Genomic DNA, 5801 nt, shown 5'->3' with positions numbered 1-5801 from the left:
CGCCCGCGCTCATTGGCCGCCCGCCCACTGACGTCGGCAAAGTTCCGAACTTTTGGAAAAGAGGGAGGGGAGCGGGGCGGGGGCAGCGGCCGGGCTCCCGGCCCCGCGCGCCGCGCCCATTGTTGCGAGGAGCTCCCCCCCGACGGGACCGCCGCGCGGGGCCGCCTTCCCGGAGCGCACCCGGGCCGCCGCGCCCGCCTCCACCTGCGCGCCCAGGAGCCTCCCACCGGGGGGTGACGGCGCGGGCAGGGCAGGAGGGAACGGCCTGAGCCCCCAGCAGGGATGAGGCGGCGAGCCAGGCTGAAATGAGAGGCTGGGAGCTGGCACCCGAGGCCCCAGCAGGGGTCAAGGGCCAGCTCTTAGCAGGAGCCAGCTGTAGACTGCAGAGGTGGGAGCGGGTGACCAGGCCCATTCCCACACGCTGCCCCTCAGGTTGTGCAGTGGGATCGGGCTCCACAACCGGGGCCTCCATGAAGAATGCGGCTGCTTCCACTCTGCTGCTCAGCCTGAGGAGCACAACCAGAGCCTAGCTCCAGCTCCCGCCCGCAAGCCAGGTTCAAGTTGACCCTGACAGCCCGTGTGCCCTTTTTAAAACTTTTCCATGAAAAATCGAGTGTAAGTCAAATTTGCAGTTTTCCAAACCAATCCATAAGTAAGGGCTTTTTTAAAAAAGGGAGGAAGGGCTGGAAATAACCACAACAGATTTTAACTTCAGTTAGTAAAATCTGAGTGGACTGGACCAAGTAGTATGGACTAGATGCAGTTTCCACTCCTTTGTTTTGTTTTACAGTGTTCTGGATAGTTGGAGGCCCAGATCTACTACAGAACCGGTACTGCCACCGCCACCTCCTCCCTCATGAAAACTATCAAAAACCACCGTAGTTATGCTCAACATGCAAGTTACCAGACTGGCTTGCAAGCGAGGAGCTCGTGCATGTGAAGTCCGATTCTAAATCCAACCCCCGCCTGGGAATAAGGCATCCCAAGTTGGCTGACAATTTGTCTAGAATAAAACTTTTTTTTTCCTGTGGTTTTATACTGAGTTACTTTATATAAAGTTGGTCATTTTCATATGATATCCACTTCTGGGACACTGATCAAGTCCTGGTGTGCTGACATATTGACATGTTACATAAACAGCCAATTGCATTGTCCTTATGTATGAGCATAATGGACAAGTGGGCTCATGCCTGCGTAACACTGGCCACAACACCTAGATTCAATAACGAATTCAAGTGCCGGCAGAGGAGTTGGCTGGGAAGTCACTTACACTCCAGAATAAGGGGAAGGCACCAGTCCCCTGCAGGAGGACATGGTTCAGTAGCTCTACAACACTGTCCTATCTTTAAAATCTGCATGGAGTCAGGTATTGGACATGCAGAGTGTACCTGTCTGTACCTCACTCTTAGTTATGCCTGTCTACAATTTTGAGGCCTCCTCAGCTCTGCTGTTTGTAACAGGGCACTGCACTCAGCTCCCCCCTCCCTCTGCCAGCTACCCCCTCAGGACTGAAAGCATAGAAAGTAAGCACTGCTTTTCACCAGTGGGATCCATACTACACTTTTTCCCTTAAGTATTCACTTCAGAAACAGACGGCTCAGCTGCAGTGTGTCAGTGACACTCACCATTCTCTCTTCTCTGATGCAAGAGCCATCACTACTGAAGTGATAGTCGGAGAAACAGCTGGCTCAAACTCAATCCAGGCAAGGTAGAAGTTACCCTGGTTGGAAGGCGAGGGTACTCTACATTTAGACGTGGCCAAAATGATGTTGTTTTACCCCCATCCCATAAACACATTAAGACATGCATTCACCAAGTGGTTTGTATTTTTAGAGTCTTGGCTGACTAGTCACTTTCCTTAAATGACTACACAGCAGTCTCAAAGTGACCTTTCACCTCCAGTTTGCTAGCAACCTTGTCCCCTTCTTCCCAGATGAGAACCTGACTACAGAGGTGTCACCTCCAGCTGAGACTGCTGAATTTGCTGTGTCTACAGCTGTATGTTTAAGTACCAGTACCAGTGTAGCTCCTAATCTTCTCAGTCATTTCAGCTACTTGAAGCATAAAATCATCTGCAGATACCATGTTGCTGACTTTTTCAATGCCACTATACATGACCTTCATCCTAATCTTTAGGACTATGATTTGATTGACTACAAACCCAAAGTGTTGGTTTAGGAGAAATTAAATGATTTCTGGTCTTGAACACCCTTAGGAAATGCTGCAAAATCTTCCTCTAATAAATCTTTTTCATCATTTAGAAATATAATTATAACAACACAGGGACAGACGCAACCAATGTATTTAATCATTTATTCATTTGTTTCAGCTTTGACATCTTTTCTTTCTAAGAACTTTTGGATTTTCATCACGTTTGAAACATCATTAGTTAGAAACAGGTTCCCAAGGATTAGAGCATATTTATAAATCCCTCTCTAAAGCTTAGACCTAAGCCAATAAGCTTAGCACTATGCTCTAAAATTAAAAATGAATCTCAGGTTTTGACCTGGGAAAAAGAGTTCAAAGTACAAGTTTGTTGGAATGAAGGAACATAGCTAGCAGTTTGAAATTTGTTTACATGCTGGCCAATACATTTATGCCTAACTTCCCCAAATCCCCCACCCTCCCATCACCTTTAAAGTTAAACAAGCATATTCATTATGATTACAAACAGTAGGCACCGCTATAGTAGATATACTGTATAACTCTAGCGGTATGAATGGAGCTTCTTGATTAAGCTAAAACCATTGGCAATGCGTCAAAAGAAATACTGCTCAAGTTAATTAAAATTTGTAGGCCTTGTCAAAGATAGCACATACTTGCCTACCCCTATGGCAAAGAAGCATCAATGACTTATGTGTACTAGAAATATCAGTTCACAAACACTATATAGTAGAACCTAAGCCTCAGTTTGGTTTATCTGGCTTTTAAAAAAAAAAAAAAGAAAAAGAAATGTTTGCTTTACTTACAATATAGACAGCAATGAAAATTTGAGGTCATTGCAAAAGAGAGGGAAATTGAGGTCTAAAGTGAGCAACAGGTGACAGGCACAGGGCAAAGTAATAAATACTATTTTTTTCATGGCAGCACTCATGTATTATGTGTACATTTGCACGATGTGGCCCTCATTTTTCAGGAGAGCTCCCCCCCCAAACAAAACAAAACAGAACAAAACAAAACAACCCAATAATGTGCTACCAGCAACTTTGTTTTTCCCTGTTATAGCTTGGAAATGATAAAAGTATTTTTAAAATACTTTACTGCTAGCTATCCCCCACACACTGTATATTCTATGAGCTTAGTTTGCAGTGCAGTCAATGCCAGGCTCCACCTAAGGACCTCATCTGGCAAGTTCATATAGCTGGTAGAACCCAGCCACAATGTTGAACCTATTAATCATAGTGGAGTTTATATAGTTCACCTGGTAGGGTTCATGTTCTTGTACATTTCTTGATCAGTTTATGATTCTGAGGAGGTGCTCAGAGTAACTCAAGGAGCAGATCCTCCACACCTCATACTGCTCTGGCACCTGAGGATAGTGATGTGCACATTGGAAGTCTGGATACTATTTAAATCCAGCTGTTTGAGGCCATTTAAGTTTGAAACCCTTAACTCAATTGTCTGGGAAGGAGCAACTTCATTACAGCATAGTAAATTATATATAGTATCTTGGGATATTACTTTAACAGAAAAAGAAACAAAGCTAAAGCACTACCAAGAATCGTAACAGGAGTAAGCATGAGTCTTACTTTAACAAAAGCTAGAAACAGATTTTACATTTAGTATAACACACAAGTCTTGACAGCTTTACCACACCATTTCAGAGTATGTGAAATGCATGCAATTAACTATGCTAACTGTAACCATTGTTCAAGCCATTGGACATCTCTTCCAAAGAATATGACACTGGCATTCTGACTTTCAACATAATACTGCTAATCATTAGTAGTGTAACCCCCTGGCAAACTGTGTCACATTGCCCTCTAGTGGTAATTGGGGCTGTTAGAAAAGTTCTGCTGTTACTCTTCCAGTTCATACAGAAGAGGTCTGTTTTCAAGATGTTAAGGTCAGAGGCTCAAACCCTGCTGACAACTCACATGAAGAAAATAAATGCCATTTGATTAAGTGAAGTGTTTCATAATGCATATACAGGAGGTCGCAAAAATGGCTGGGTAGAAAATTCTATAATGAAGATGACCTACTTGCCTAATCTACAACTACAACCTTTTAACAGAGTCTATGCTCCTACATCACAAACTCCCTATCAAAGGCACCGAGAACATTGTGGGCGAGAAAATGACTCACATTATTGACCTTAAACAGGACCTATCTAATCTGGATTGTGACATGCTGGAAAGGAGTCTGTGTTATACTTACCATACTACTACACTAATATGCAGAAGTTGTGTTTATTTAGTTTCTAATATTCTAATTGGTATAATTTCCAAGCAAACTACAGTCATTATCTGACTGGTAATGGATTGCTCTATTTTGTTTTATTTACAGCTGTTTAATCCCACTGAAAAAAGCAACTGTACCCAAAATCTTTTGGACGTAGTCCCTTTCTTTTATTGTTTGTAAAGAGAAACACCCAAGATAATATACAGCATACTGGGCAAACTAAACTCTATGCACAGCATGGGATGTCAACAGTATGACAGTATGACAGAGTTTAGCATACTATATAACATTTTCTAGGACAGTTAAGAGACATAATAGAAATGAAAGATAGAAAACAATGGAAAAATAATAGAACGGATCTATGGATCACGGGAAAGTAGGGTTCAAAGGGATTTCCTGTACTCCACCCCTCTGCTCAAGGCAAGATTCTGACTAAACCATCCCAACTGTCTTGAAAATTTACAAGAATGGAGATTCCATAACTTCTCTAGGTAGCCTGTTCAAATGCTTCACCACCTGCATAGTCAGAAAGTTCCTCCTAATTTCCAACCTAAATTTTCCCTGCCACTACTGACGGACATTACTCCTAGTCCTATCCCATGCAGCCACACAGAAAAGCCCATGTCCATGCTCTCTGTAATTGCTCTTCAGGATTTTTAAGACTGTTGTCAAATCCCTCCCTCAATCTTTCTTCCCCAGACTAAAATAGCCCTAGCTCTTTCTGCCTTCCACATAAGTCTTTTCTCCCAGGCCCCTAATCAATTTTTGTTGCTCTTCATTTTCCAAACTGTCCACATCCTTCTTGAAGTGTGAGGCCCCAAACTCGACACAGTACTTAGGGGAGACCTCACCAGTGCTGGATAGAGTGGATACATCATGTCCCTTGATTTGCAAGTTACACTTCTGTTAATATAACCCAGTAGGTTGCTGATGGGTTTTTTTGTTTGTTTGCTTGTTTGTTTTTTAGCAGTAGTACACTATTGGCTCATATTCATAGATTTCATAAACATTAGGGCTGGAAGGGACCTCGGGAGATCATCGAGTCCAGCCCCCTGCCCCAAGCGCAGGAAGTCAGGTAGGGTCAAAGGATCCCAGCAAGATAAGCATCCAACACCTCTTAAACAAGTCCAGAGTAGGTGCTTGCACCACCTCTGGAGGGAGTCTGTTCCAGGCCTCGGGGGCCTGGACAATAAAGAAGTTTTTCCTTATGTCCAGCCTAAAATGGTCTTGGAGGAGTCTGTGACTGTTGGTCCTTGTCATCCCTTGGGGTGCTCTGGTGAACAGACATTCCCCCAGATCCTGATGCACACCCCAGGAGTACTTATTGGCTGCCACCAGGTCACCCCTGAGCCTACACTTTTTCAAGCTAAAGAGTCCCATGGCTCTCAGCCTCTTTTCAT

The sequence above is a fragment of the Crocodylus porosus genome, unplaced genomic scaffold (genome assembly GCF_001723895.1).
Source record: "Crocodylus porosus isolate Cpor-Errol unplaced genomic scaffold, CroPor_comp1, whole genome shotgun sequence".
Taxonomy (NCBI): domain Eukaryota; kingdom Metazoa; phylum Chordata; order Crocodylia; family Crocodylidae; genus Crocodylus; species Crocodylus porosus.
This window is presented reverse-complemented; position numbering follows the sequence as displayed.